Genomic DNA, 15,650 nt, shown 5'->3' with positions numbered 1-15,650 from the left:
TGGAACCGATAGAGCTACAGCGCCGCAGAAAAGTGCAATCGATAGCTCTTTTACAGGCATTTGCGTAGTGTTCTCAGGTTTGACCTCAGGTCAACGGTTTAGCCTCCAGAAGGCAAATACTAAAAATAGCAGTTTTTTTACTAAAAGTGTTTTTCGGCAATAACTGTTGACTTAACCCTCGCCCCGTTGGGGGGGCCAATTTGCCCCCCCCCCCCCTGTGGTTTTTCCTGAATAGCAAGAAAACGGCGGCGCGCAGCGCCGCCAAATTTTCAGTACCTTCCCGGGCATCAATTTGACACCTTCACACCGAATTTCAAGTCTTAGGTCACCTTAGGTCAGGAGTTATTGAGGTCAAACTGAGGTCATGTTCGAGCGAAAATGAGCAAAAAACATGCAATCTTGAAACGCTCACCAAATTTACAGTTACCAAGCAATTTCAAAGTTCTTTATATGATCTAGTAGACAAAAAGCGGCGCTACAAAACTGCTATCTCGGATTTTCCAAATTTTTGGTTTTTGACCCCCAAAAATTCAAACAATTGTTTTTTTTAGAAAAACTAAAAAAACAAAAAAATCTGATTTTCGAAAAAACCGGAATATATATGATAGTCCCTGGGCTCTTCTATATACATACCAAATTTCAGATCGATATCTCGTTTTTTGGCCAAGTTATAGCGAAAACACTGTTCAAAAATGATGACGTCAAATTTTTTAACTCAATTTTTAGCGATTTTAGACCACGTAGGGTAAAACAAAGACCACCATTGGACTCCCCGTGACGAGCTGCATCAAATCGATACCCATTTTATGCAAAAGTGTCAACTTTGAAATTTGACCTAATTTGACCTGACCTTGACCTGACCTTCACCAGAACATAACCTAAACTGGCCCCAAAGGCTGCCTGACACACTTAATTGCATTTGTCATGTAAAATGGACCATAAAGCATGCAGCACATTACATTTTTCATATTGTGACCTTCAGTGACCTGATCCATGGGACCTAACCCGGTATTAGTGACATCAACTGGCAAAATATGTGTTTGACGAACTAGTCCCCATCGAATATTTTCAATGACATGCATTTTACTAGATTTCACGACACATTTCCTGAAATGCCTGTAAACGGTGAAAATTCGACATTTGACCTGACCTGTGACGTTATCGGTTTGACTGAGGTCCATGTCTTGCTTACAGTACCGAGGCATTGCTTCCAGGTCCGTTTCGGCCCACAACCATGTGATAAATTCGACACCGCTGCCCTCTTTGTTTTGTGTCGCTGTCGTCGCGCGGAAGCCTGTTGGATCTCTGCGGCCAATACCTGGTTTTACCGGTGAGTTGTGCTGTATGACCATCTTTTTATGTTTAGTATGACCTGCATTTGTCTAGCCTATGTTTGGAAATACTTTTTGTACTTTGTTTCCACGTCTTCCATGGGTGAGAGAGGTATTACGCCACCGAGATACCCGGCCGGATGTTTTTCTGCTGGCCGGGGGAACGGAGATTGGGTGGAGTTTGCGAGAGACGTCGGTTAGTGGCACGATGGCCGAGGGAATAGCACCCCTGCATTGGGAACATGAGTGACCGGAGGGGGCCGGGTCCGAAGCTTGCCACCGACGCTTTTCATGTCGCATCCTCTCTTGTAATGACAACGCTTCAATGTATTTTGCATTGGTCTACTCCAATGCTAGGGAGAAAGCAAGTTGGGAGTAAGGAATCGTGTCCGATTTGCATGCAAATGGAGCCTGCTGACAGCGGGCATTGATATCTAAGAACGGGAAATGCCTAAAAAAAAAATCGCCATACTTTACTGTCATGCTGCCAATCGGACAAATGTCTGACACCTCCCGTTCCACCCGCCAGATGCAGCGATGTCTCGTCGCGTCCGTATCCTGACACGCGCCGAGATAGCGGCACAGCTGGCGGAGCCTGACAGCAGTGATGAAGATGCCGTTGACAATCCTGAGGACGAAGAGGATCAGGTGCACGTTTTTGAGGAAGATGAAGGGGACTCCGACGAAGGCAACGCTGGTGGAGACAATGATGCCAGTCTGACATCCCACATCAACCCAGCTGAATTTACAAGATCTCAGGACATTCTGAACCAGGCAGATCTCCGCCTGGTATCACCGCGAGATGCCGGCCCTTACCGTGTCCGTGGTGCGAGGGGAGCTGAGGCTACCCTCTGGGAGACAAGTCCCCCACCTCCGACCCGGCGCCGCTCCCATGCTAACATCCTCCGCGAGACAGCTGGAGTCCATGGACGAGAGGCCAAAGCTGCCGAAGATGGTGTGACGGCTTTCCGTCTGTTTATGACAGACGAGATGGTGGCCGAAATACTGCGGCGCACGAACCAGAAGCTGCGACAGGAGCGGGAACTCCAAGCCACGCTGTACTCTCCTGAGGCAATGGCCAAGGTCATGGAACACCGAGTGGCGGATCTCACAGAGTCGGAGCTATGGGGCTTCATAGGCCTCTGCCTTCTCCGTGGATTCTACACAGTCCCGGTCTCGGACCTCTTCAACCCAGCCAGGGGGCCGGCCATGTTCGCCGCCACTATGGGACGCTTGCGCTTTGAGGCCATCCTCAGGCACCTGTCCTTTGATGATCGCCAGACACGTGCTGCGCGGCGTACCGGCGACGCATTCTGCCATCTTCGCTGGTTCGTTGACGCCTTCAACGCCGCCCTGCGCCGCCAGTTCCGTCCATCTGAGTCGGTGACGCTGGACGAGAGCCTCGTGCGGTTTCGCGGCCGCTGCGCGTTCCGCGTATTCATGAAAAGCAAACCAGGCAGGTATGGAATACTCCTCCGTACTCTGGCGGACGCAAACCATCGATACATGCTGAAGGTTTGGCCATATAGCGGAGGCTATCCTCAGGAGCCTGAGCGAGGCCCAGCACACGTGCACTTCGGCTCAGTCCCGGACATGGTGAACTACATGGTGGAGGAACTGATGGGCTCGGGCCGAAATGTAACCATGGATCGGTTCTTTACTTCGACTGACGTGGCTGAGAACCTCCTGAACAGCAGGCTGACCATCGTGGGAACGATGGACCGGCGCCGACGGATGCCTGAAGAGCTGAAGGATCCTCGAGGACGAGAGGAGGACACAAGCCTCTTCGCCTTCCACGGCGAAAAGACGGCTGTGTCCTGCCCGAAGAAAGGAAAGCTCGTAACGGCGCTATCCACGCAGCACCACGAGCCCCTGGTGGATACAAAGACCAACAAGCCCGAGATCATCTTGTTCTATAATGCGACAAAGAGTGGAGTAGATGTCCTTGACGCGATGGTGGAAAAGTACCTCCACAAGCCGCCGCTTCGCCGCTGGCCAACCACCGTCTTCTTGTACCTCCTGGGCATCGCACAGATCAACGCATCAACAGTGCTCATGATGAACAGGGGCATGACGGCTGGTCAAGTGAAAAAGAACGTGCGAAGGGAGATCCTCTACTCCATCGGTGAGACCTTGGCAAGGCAGAGGGTGCAGGAGCGATCTCTGGCACCTCGCGGGCTGAACCGCATCAGCCTCGCAGCCATCCAGTGTGCGGTGGAAAACACCGCCAGCGGTGAAGAGGGTGGCGACGCAGGCGTCGGCGACCCCCAGCGCTCGAGCCGACGTCCTGTGGAAGGCGGCGCCAGTCGCGGTGGTCAGTCCCAGAGAGCCACTGAAGAGCAGGCAGGAGCCAGTGACGAGCCCAGTGCGCCTCCTGGTGTGTCCCATGCGCAGGCTGTTGAAAGTCATGGGAGATGCCATCTATGCCTGGCTGAAATCAAAGGAGAGGGGTACAAAGTGAAAAAGGGTAAGCTGACGAGGAACAGCACGCCCTGCGACACTTGCAAGCGCTACGTGTGCACCCGACACTGCTCAAAAATGTGTCAGGAGTGTGAGTAAGTACTGCCGTGTGGCGGTGCTAACGTACTGTATCGCATTTTAGTACAGGGAACAGTACACACTGTTGAATAGCCCAGATGGTCTTTCATCATTTGTTTTTATCATTTTTGCCTATCATTTCAAATTGTCTTCATTGTTTTATTGTTCGTGTGTAAGTAATGGAGAATGAAATATGAAAAATGATAATGAGGTATCTATGTATGTGCTTGATCTCTGGTAAAACGAAAATGCCATACCTTTCTTTCGTAATTTCATGTGAAAAAGTCAAGGGCAGTGTTCAAAGTGGGCCACTGGCAGTGTCATCGGGCACTGCAGTGACCAAGACCTGGCTCGAGCTCAGATGTTAGCTCGAGAAATGAAAGGCAAAGAAGAGCGACCACCCATGAAGCTTTTCATGCGAGATGTGGGTTATCACAGATGACATAAACTAGTCTCGTCAGTGGCCGTTAGTTGAGCACCAAGAGTTGGAAACGGACAGTCATTGTTGTGTTCGTGAAATAAAAGCATTTGTCGGTAGAAACGTTGATTTTTTTTCTGGCATGGAAGTGGAAGTAAAGTTCTTATTATGTGTGTATTCAAATATATTTGGTACCAAAGTTGACCTTTGATGACCTGACCTTGACCTGACCTATGTTCTTCGACCTTAACTTGTCTTAGATATACATTCAAAACACTAACAAGTGAATTATGTATGGAAAAGACCTAAAAACATGTGCCTCATGACTATCTTTCTTCACTTTGCAAAGTTGACCTTTTGTGACCTGATCTTGACCTCACTCATTCATTTTGTCGCTTAACCCTATTCCTGGCGGGGGGGGCCTCAGGAGCCCCCCCTGAGGTTTTTTGGTTATATCTCCCAAACGCGTTGAGCTGGGAAGCTCAAATTTTCTGACTTTTCCTAAAAGGCTTCTACGCAACATGTCTGAAAATTTTGAGTTGATCTGACCTCAGGTCAGGTCACCAGAGGCGGTTTGGTGACGCTACCTCAGAAAAGTTTGCAATCACGCCAGAGCTAGAGTTTTTGACCGATCAATTTCTTCTCTTCAGGGTTTAGTTAGGGTACCAGTATGTGCAATTTGTATATCTCGGAATTTTGATATCGGTGACCTAAGGTCAGGTCAATTTCGCGACCTCTCCATTATAAGTCAATGGGGGAAAAATCAACTCCCTGTTTTTACCACTAAAACGGGTCGGAATGGCCCCATATACCATACATGACTTCATATACGATCAACCTTCACTACCTTGAGGTCTGTTTTGCTGTTGGGCAGCTGTGAGGTCATGTGACGTCATCAAAGGTCACCAAAGGTTTTTGGCCAATAACTCCGTACAGGAACAAGATACAGACGCGTGGATGGTCTCATTGTGTTCAGCTCGTCAAGACGCATCGAATGATATACATGATGACCTCTAGGTCACGTGACCTGAGGTCAACCTTTGACCTTGACCTTTCGAGGTCAACATATATATCATTCGATGCGGATTGACGAGAGGATCACGATGATGCCCTTAGTTTGTTCCTATCTTGACTAATTCGAAAGTTATTCGAGAAAAACTCTCTCCATATCTAGTGCCGCCATTTTGACTTTTTCGACCCCTGTGACGTCATCTTTGACCTGACCTGAAAATGACCTTAGTAAAAATTGTAGATCTTGGCCGTGCGTATCCGATGCCGTTTACCGCTTGTCGCTATCTTGCTTCGTTCTCGAGATCTCAGGGGGGGGGCCGAATCGCCCCCCCCCCCCGCCAGTTTCTTGTCCCGGCGGAGCCCGCCAGGAATAGGGTTAAACATCATAGATACACTTTTCAGACCATTACAAGTGAAATCCTCTTTGAAAGATGACCTAAAAACATGTGCCGCATGACCATATTTCTTCATGTTTGAAAGTTGACCTTTTGCGACCTGACCTTGACCTGACCTTTGCAAAACACATTCCATGGGCACATAAGTACCTTGCTGTGCCTATCTAAAGACCGTCCAGAAACAAAAAACAACATTTATAGAGGTTTGTTTGGCCTCAGCAGGCGCCACGGCAAAAAGATGTAATATTTGACCTTTGACCTCAATTTGACCTGACCCGTGACCTCGAGTTAAAAAAATACATGCCTTAGAGAGGTCACGCCAAGGGCTATCCAACGGCGTTTGCCGCTTGTCGCTAAGTTGCGTGGTTCTCGAGATCTTAGGGGGGCCAAAATGCCCCCCCCCCCCCAACGGGGCGCGTTGCTCGGCAGAGCCCAACGGGGCGCGGGTTAAAAGAGCCGCGACATAACTTTTGCTAGCATCGTGTTCCTCTCGTCGAGACGCGTCAACTGAACTATAATTTGACCTTGAAATGTCAGCTTGAAAATTTGACCTCAGGTTAAGGTCATGACCTGACCGGAGAAGGTCATGTTGCATATATCAGTCGATCCGTAACGTCGAGCCGAACACATCTACGGCGTTTTCATTGCTCTAGCATGCCTCTATCAGAAGTTATTAGCGAAAAACTGCTATAAAGTTCGTTTTTTTTTAGTTCGACCCTCACTGTAATCATCTCTTTAAACACAGCGCGTGAATTGCTAGCTGAATTATTGAGAAAACTGGTTGGCGCACATTGATTTCACAGACGAATAATTTTACTCAAAATTATTTGCTTCTGGCTCTTATTTTCCAGACTCCTAGCTCGTATTTGTCTTTATCTACAGCCCCACAGGGATATACGTCTTGTTATAAATTATAACTGAACTGATCAATAGATCGCACGGCGTTTAACACAACGGTATGTCATCGGTGTTAAAAAGTTATTTGGAAAATATTATTTATGTCTCCAGTACAATGTGCGCTAACCAGTTTTCTAAGTAATTCAGCTAGCAATTCTCGTGCTATGTTCAAAAAGATGTTTACAGTGAGAGTCGAACTTAGAAAAAACGAACTACAGATACTCTTTGTGGCCTGAGATGACCTCGGGGACATAACGAGTGGTCACAGGTGCCATTTTCCGGTTCAGTGTGTCAATTTTACATGCATCTTGACCCGGCCGGGCCCGGGGGGTAATCCCAACCACCGCAGCCTGGGGGGGGGCGTTTTTCGCCCCCCCTGTCTAACTCCGTAAATAAGGGAGCTACGGAAACACAAGCGATACCAAACGAAAGGTCCTTACGAGACGATTCTAATGCACCTAAAATTTTTGACCTCAGGTCAATTTTCAAGGTCAGAGGTCAAGGTCAAAGGCCAAAACCGGCACATGTGTAGTGATCTCAAAGTAAGCCTTCTAGAGGACGGCAGGCTGCATCAAACCGGCAAAATTGGGTGTCAAACGAAAGAAGAGAATCTGAGGATTCTGAAAATGTGCTCCAAATCAAAGGTCAAGGTCAAGGTCACGCTCAAAATTGACCTCAAACTTGGCACTTTTTCGCACATCTTGCGTGCTAACTTCCAAGATGTTTTGAAATGTTTTGAGGCTTATCAGTTCCCTATTTGTGGTTCATCTTACGATACAAGGCTGCTCAAAGGTCAAGGTCACAGAAGAGTATCCCTGCTAGAGGCTATTTCACTGATTCAAGTTAGTAATAATAAATAAGACAATTTTGCCATCCGGAAGCTCTAAATGAAGGCTTAGAGGAAAATAGATGCCAGATTCGTGATCAGCGGGTACAAATCCATCATAAACGACCTTTCATGTGTCAAGGTCAACCAGAGGTCATTCGAGGTCACATGAGGTCAACATGAAACTTGACCTTTTCCGAACAAAATATATATCATTCGACGCGGCTTGACAAGGCGAATGCGATGGTACCACTGCCGAAGCTCTAGGACCATTTTTGTCGAAGTTATTTGCGAAAAACTAAAACCACATTTCGGGGTCGTTGACCTGACCTCTGACCTCAGGTCACCAAAACTATTTTTCTATTTTTCTCCAGGTCAAACGCTACACAGCCGTGCTCGTAATTTGTCTTTATCTCTAAAACTCTATTTTTAGCAGCTATTTGAAGTTTGCGTCTGTGACGCCGATTTTTGCCGTGCAGGGGTCTAGGAAAATGGACCTTGTGACGTCATCAAGGGGGCTAGGTCCAAATTTTTTACTTCAGAAGATGTCAAATTGATGGGAGAAAAGGTACTGAAAGTTTCGCCTTCCTATCCCTAAGCGTTCGGGAGTTATCGCAAATATTCGCCAGGGGGGGCGAAAAACGCCCCCCCCCCGGGCCCGCGAGGGTTGATGTTTGAGAGCGTTTTTAGTGGCGTTCGTGCAAAACAGACGTTTTTCAATTTCCTCCCATTGACATACCTAATGGAGAGGCCGCAAAATTGACCTGACCTGAGGTCACCGATATCAAAATTCCGAGATAACCGTTTTATAGATACGGTTACTCTTATGAATCGTTGAAGGTTTCAAGACAATCGTTCACTTGGTGTAGCTATGGCGGGCATTCTAATTGTTTCTTAGGTGAGGTCACTTTGTTACGGGCGGCTGTGACCGCCCGTTGTGGCGTGCCTGGCGGCGCCCGTGGCGCCTCCCCGACTGGCCGCGCCCGGCGCCGCCCCTGCCGCGTGGCCCTGGGGCGGGGTCAGCGGCTGGCCCTGGTTGGACGGGCGGCGGCAAGGCCCTAGCGGCGGCCGGAAGAGGCAGACGGATTGCGGTGATGAGCGGTAAGCTCCGTTGTTCTTGTTTTTGCCTGTGCAGATACTATAGGGAAGCATCGAGTTATAGTGTGATTGGCTCCCGCAACATTTGGCGCGGTCGGTAGGACTGGTGAGTGCTGACGGCAATGGTGAGTCCATTTTGCTAATTATCTTTGATAATGGTTGCGTTTCAACTCCGGTCGATTGATTAATCGTTGCGAAACTGAGCGGCCTGCTCGTATCACTGGTTGATAAGTGGACAGTAGAGGTATCGCAGGTAAACTCTTTTTTTCGGGCGGTTAGCCTGAAGTTATATTATTTAACCCTCGCCGGCCGAGGGGGGGGGGGGCGGGTGCCGCCCCCCCCATAGGGTTTTTTCGCGATAGCTCCGAACACGCTGGCGATAGAGAGCTGAAACTTGGCATACCTGACCTTTGATCCAAGCCGCATCTTTTGACACCAACCGCATTTTTGGGTCAGGTCAGGTCACTGACCTATGACGTCATAAGTGAACCTCTGCACGGTCTTCAGATGTCGCAACTTCGCAACGCCCTCACTGCCAGAGGAGATGTCACAGGGAAATGAAACTTGCAGGATCTAGTATCCATTATGAGTCCCACAACTTGTATATCTCGGATTTTTCCTAAAGGTCATATGAGGTCAGGTCATTTTCGTGACCTCACCATTATAAGTCAATGGGGAAAAATGAAAACTGCTATTCTGGCGCCGGGAACGATCTCTTACTATCTCAAGCACACAGAATCGTGATTTTATGCACTCCTTGCAAGGTTAGATGCGTCACTTTTGCAATGTTGACCTTGCGTGACGTCATTTATGACGTCATCAAGGTCATATTAGTTTTTCGTCAATAACTCTTGATCAAATTGAGCTAGCGAGTCGGGAAAGCCACCAATGGACTCAGGAAGACCTGCCGAATCGAATGATATGCGACATGACCCCTTTCGACCAACTTCGTGACCTGGGGGTGCTGACCTGACCTTGACCTGAGGTCAACACCCCAAGTTGACCTGACCCGGACAAAAAGTATGTCATTCGACGCGCCTGAGCGAGACGAACACGATGCTGCCAAAATCGGCGCTCTGCGGCCGTTTTTGCGAAGTTATTCACCAAAAACTGAACCGTACCTTGGGGCACTTGACCTGACCTCAGAGGTCACCGGTTGACCTAGGACCTTAAAATCGGGTACCAATCTCTGCGTCTCGTAACGGCGCACACGCTCGTTTTTTCCGCGACGCGCTAGCTCCACCAGGGGCGAAACGGCGAGGGGGGGGTCGTACCCGCCCCCCCCCCCTCGGCCGGCGCGTATGTAGAAAACCAATAGGTCCGGCGAGGGTTAACCCTCGCCCGCACATGCCATTTTCCCATCGTAGAACGCACATGGGGGGGGAGGGGGGTTGCCATCCCCCCGCGCCATTTCGTTCCTGTTGGAGATAGAGCTTTGCGGCAAGATCAAAAAGATTCTTTGGGAAGAGACGAATTCAATGATACCCAGTTTTACCTTCTCAGGTCACCCGGACCAAAAATTTTCAGGTCATATGTAAAAAAGTTGCCCCATAGGCTGAGCCAAATTTGGCGGCGCTGCGCGCCGCCGTTTTTACGCTATCTTCGAAAAACCTTAAGGGGGTCCCATCGACCCCCCCCCCAGCAGGGCGCGGGTTAATTTCGAAAATGCTTTGCATTTTCGAGTGGGGAGCTATGTTGGATTTGTTATTCACTGTGATTCGTGTCATTTAATTTTGTAAGTTTCCACCGTCCGTTCGGTGGTCGCAGTGTCGCGCGGCGGTGTAGCGGTGTGCACCAGTGTTCGAACGCGACTAGCGCTGCGGGGCGCGGCCGCTCCACTCCCGCATACTTGAGACGTGTGTTGTCACGTGACTGCGCCGAGCCGAGGCCGGGGTCGCTCGCCGGCCGGTGAGTCAGTCGGTGTTCGGCGCCCGCTCGCTCCTGGTCTCCTTTGTCTCCCTTGCCTTGTTGCACCCTGAACAGGTATTCTCAATCTGCACAGGTGTCCTTATCCCGCCGATATGTTCACAACTTATTAATGGCTCTTGCGGTTTTCATGTTTATACGCAATTTGCAACCCATGTTGAAATGAATACTGAGCATATCGCTGTCACACAGTCACACATAGCCAACACAGTTTTTTTATCGCTGCAACTTCATCTCATGGTACAGTCCACTAGCCTGAAATCGTAACAGGGGGGCTGTTTCTGCCCACCCCACCCCAAAGATCTCGGAAAGTTACCGGCCGATATTCAAAACTCAAACGGCGGTAGGTAGATAGCCCCAACAGGGAACTACCTTGTGAAATAATTTCATTGACCTCGGCCTAGGCGATGACGTCGCAGGTCAGGTCAAAGGTCGAATTTTCACCGTTTACAGGCATTTCGAGAAATGTGTTGTAAAATCAAGTAAAAAGGAATACCATTGAAAATCATCGATGGGAAATTGTCCGTCAAACACATCTTTTGCTATTTGAGGTCACTGATACCACTTACCAGGTCAGATCACAGAGGTCTGGTCACCGAGGGTCACAATACGAAAGTGTCGTGTGATACATGTTTTATGGTTCATTTTACGTGACAAATGCGATTATGTGGGTTAGGCGACCTTCGGGGCCAGTTAACCCACGAGCCGCTGGGGGGGGGGCATAAAGTTGCCCCCCCCTTTACGTTTTGTAAAATATCTCCGAAACCTGATGAGCTACGAACGTGAAACTTGGCATAGCTTCAAATGAATATCTAGGCAATGTTTGAGGAAAGTTTGGTGGTTGTAGCACCTAAGATGACGTCACAGTGACGTCATAAAGTTTTGTCGTTTTCCGATATGGACCGTTTCTGATGACGCTGAGCATGAAACTCGACTGTAAATGAACTAGACAGCACCTGCTGTCATCCTAAAACATCTTACTACACTTCCATCTAGTTTCTGACCAATAATCGGCCCTTTATATTCGGTCCCATATATGTGATGTATCGTGAGGAATATGAGAGTCGCAAATCTATAATTTCACTTATGACGTCACTGTGACGTCATTTCAAATAAGATCGACACCAAATTTGGACACAACCTCGGCTAGGTATTCAGGAAGATGTGTGCAAAGTTTCGCTTCTCTATCTCTTCGCGTTGCGACGATATCGTCGCAGAAGTAAAGGGGGGGGGGCAACTTTATGCCCCCCCAGCGGCCGGCGGGTGGCGCGGAGGCCCAGCGGCCGCCGGGTTAAGGTTAGGTTCCGGTGAAGGTCAGGTCAAGGCCAGGTCAAATTAGGTCTAACTTCAAAGTTGATACTTTTGCATAAAATGGGTATCGATTCGATGCAGCTTGTCACGGGGAGTCTAATAGGGTTCTTTGTTTGGCGATATGTGATCTAGAATTGCTAAAAATTGAGTTTGAAAATTTGACGTCATCATTTTTTTATTTTTTTTTATTTTTGGCTATAACTTGGCCAAAAAAGAGGCATTGATCTCAAACTTGGTATGTAGATAGAACATGGTGGCCGTTCTCACGACGGAGCATTCGTGGTGGAACCTATTTGATGCCTGGAAAGTACCAACCCTTTAACCCTCGCCCGCACATGGGAGGGTGGTTGACACCCCCCCCCCCCAAAGTAGTCTTTCTGCTCTGCACTCTACATTTTTGGAGCTAGAAGACTGATTTTTCATATCACTGCTTCTCTATCCTTTCTTGATGTCCACTAGAGGTGTCAATCGGATACCAACTTTTTGGTATAACGATACCAAACCGATACCAACTTGGTATTTGGTATTTCAAAGCAAGTGCATTTGGTATTTTGTTGGTATTATGAATCTTCACTAATGTAAAAGAGGTTGAGAATTTGGTAAAAAGTTGGTATTATCCTCATATTCCCAAGTCGGTTCGGTATCGGTATTTTTCCATGGATAATGTTGGTATTTGGTTTGGTATCGGTATTACGAGTTTCCATAATTGACATCACTAATGTCCACTGAAAATTTCAAGTTTCTGTGGTTTTCGGATTCGGAGATATGACCTTGTTTTTCAGGTCATATCATGGGTGTCCGGACAAATTGCCGAAAGGCGATTTACCGAATGTCATTTTGCCGAATGCATTTCGCCGAATGTCATTTTGCCGATGTGCTTTTTGCCGACGTGTCAAAAAGTCGAAATGTTAAAAGTCGAAATGCCATATGCCGACATGCCTTTTTGCCGAAATGCCAATTTGCCGAAATGCTTATTAGTCGAAATGTAAATTTGCTGAAATGCGATTTGCCGAAATGTCGATTAGTCGAAATGTCAATTAGTCGAAATGTCAATTAGTCGAAATGTCAATTTGCCGAAATGTCAATTTCCCGAAATGTCAATTTGCCGAAATGTCAATTTGGCGAAATGTCAATTTGCCGAAATGTCAATTTGCCGAAATATCAATTTACCGAAATGTCAATTTGCCGAAATGTCAATCTGCCGAATTGGCAGTTTGCCGAAATGTCAATTAGTTGAAATATAACTTCGCCGAAATGTCAATCTGCAAACCTAGGTTAGGTTAGGTTAGGTTAGGTTAGGTTAGGTGGTGTTTATTTACTTAGGACCGATCACCAATTTAATTTTGGTGCAATCCCCAACCCCAAGTAAGAAGCAAATCACATGATAGGTATTCTTTGACCTCCTGATTTCATAACTAATAATTAGGTATTCATGGCACAGGCAAGTTTAAAAGCACCAATACCATGTGGAAATAAACATCAAATTGCTCGTGGCCAAGCAGTGCAGTGCCGAAGGCAGTGCCTTAGGAGAGATTACAGGCAAAAGTAAGCCAAATATTTTTAGGTTAACCCTCGCCGGCCGAGGGGGGTGCGGGTGCCGCACCCCCATACGGTTTTTTTCGCGATAGCTCCGAACACGTATAGTATAGTATAGTGTATTGTTGAGACCATCCAGGTAAGGTTTGGTTATGTTTTTCTTATACTTTGGTGACATGTAACTTGTAAGTGTAAAGTGGGTTTTTTACCTTTGAAAAGTGAGTCGGTCCTAAAGTTAATACTTACAGGTCACGTTAGGTTAGGTTAATTTCGGCTAATTGGCATTACGGCAAATTGACATTTCAACTAATTGACTTTTCGGTAAATTGACATTTCGACTAATTGACACTTCGGCAAATTTATATTTCGACTAATTAGCATTTCGGCAAATAAGCATTTCGGCGAATTGACATTTCGACTAATTGACTTTTCGGCAAATTGACATTTCGGCAAATTGACATTTAGGCAAATTTACATTTTGACTAATTAGCATTTCGGCAAAATAGCATTTCGGCGAATTGACATTTCGACTAATTGACTTTTCGACAAATTGACATTTCGGCAAATTGACATTTCAGCAAATTGACATTTTCGACTTATTGCACGTCGGCAAAAAGGCATGTCGGCAAATTGCATTTCGACTTTTAGCACTTCGCCCTTCTGACACGTCGGCAAAAAAACACGTCGGCAAAATGCATTCGACATATTGACATTCGGCGAATAGGCATTCGGCAAAATGCAGTTCGGCAAATTGTCCTGTAACCCATATCATGACCCAAATGGCCAATTCTCAACATCTTGCGTTGGCTATGGGCTTTGTGAGCTTTTGACACCTTGATTTCGGCCTTTTTTGGCAGTCTTACCTCCCACCTATCATGGAACATGTTGTTCGACGATATACAGATGTCAAGGTCAGGGTCAAGGTCAACCTAGGTCATCTAAAATAATTGCGTTTTAAGGAAGCTGAATTTACTTTTTGTGAAGTTTTTGACTGCATTTTTGGTAAAAGCTTCTGGGAGCATGATCTCATGTATTATGGACACATAAACAATCGGTGCACACATCAGTATACACACAGACACACACAGACATACAAACACATATAATTGACCTTGACCTAATTTGACCTGAAATGACCTCAGCAGCAAAAACGTGGTCGGGTCGTGTAACCTGACATACTGATTTTTGCCGACCCGTGGATAAGGAAGAAGATACTCACATGAATAGATTGCAGACAATGATAAGTCAATTATTTTTAGGTTAAGTGGTTGTGCATCAGGTTTCAGGCCTTCGGCCTGAAGCCAGATACACAAAAATTTAACCCTCACCGGACCTATTGGTTTTCTACATACGCGCCGGCCGAGGTGGTAATTGCTGAAAGGCGATTTGCCAAATGTCATTTTGCCGAATGCATTTCGCCGAATGTCATTTTGCCGATGTGCTTTTTGCCGACGTGTCAAAAAGTCGAAATGCCATTTGCTGACATGCCTTTTTGCCGAAATGCTTATCAGTCGTTTCGCCCCTGGTGGAGCTGGCGCGTCGCGGAAAAAACGAGCCTGTGCGCCGTTACGAGACGCAGAGATTGATACCCGATTTTAAGGTACTACGTCAACCGGTGACCTCTGAGGTCAGGTCAAATGCCCCAAGGTACGGTTCAGTTTTTGGCGAATAACTTCGCCAAAAATGGCCGCAATTTTGGCAGCATCGTGTTTGCCTTGCTTAGGCGCGTCAAATTATATAATTTTTGTTTGGGTCAGGTCAACTTAGGGTGTTGACCTCAGGCCACGGTCAGGTCAGCACCCCCAGGTCATGAAGTTGGTGGAAAGAGGTCATGTCACATATCATTCGATTCTGCAGGTCTTCCTGAGTCCATTGGTGGCTTTCCCGACTCGCTAGCTCAATTTGATCGGGAGTTATTGACGAAAAACTAATATGACCTTGATGACGTCATGACATCACGCAAGGTCAACATTGCAAAAGTTACGCATCTTACCTTGCAAGGAAGGCGTCAAATCACGATTCTGTGTGCTTGAGATAGTTAGAGGTCGTTCCCGGCGCCAAAATAGCAGTTTTCATTTTTCTTCTTGACTTATAATGGTGAGGTCACGAAAATGACCTGACTTCAAATAACCTTTAGGAAAATCTGAGATATACCGGGTGTTCCGAGCCCCCTTCTAACTCGGCTCCTGGGCCACGTAGCGATACGCAGAAGGCGGCGTTCGAAAGCAGGGTTGTATACGACTCAATCAATAGCAATCAATTCAATCACGACAAATTTGGGAAACCAATCAAATCAATCAAGTCAGAGCAGTTTTCGGGAATTGATTCAATCGACTCAAACGCGACAATGAAAGGAATCAATC

At 47.2% G+C, this 15,650-nt stretch overlaps 1 protein-coding gene across 1 annotated transcript in view; it reads right to left on the bottom strand.

The window, feature by feature from the left end:
- Positions 1–15,650, bottom strand: part of LOC122364885 (serine/threonine-protein kinase/endoribonuclease IRE1-like) — an 81,810-nt gene that overhangs the window by 51,320 nt on the left and 14,840 nt on the right. The gene's annotated exons all lie outside the window — the stretch shown is intronic.

This window comes from Amphibalanus amphitrite, unplaced genomic scaffold (genome assembly GCF_019059575.1).
Source record: "Amphibalanus amphitrite isolate SeventyFive unplaced genomic scaffold, NRLGWU_Aamphi_draft 000705F_arrow, whole genome shotgun sequence".
Classification (NCBI taxonomy): Eukaryota; Metazoa; Arthropoda; class Thecostraca; order Balanomorpha; family Balanidae; genus Amphibalanus; species Amphibalanus amphitrite.
This window is presented reverse-complemented; position numbering and strand designations above follow the sequence as displayed.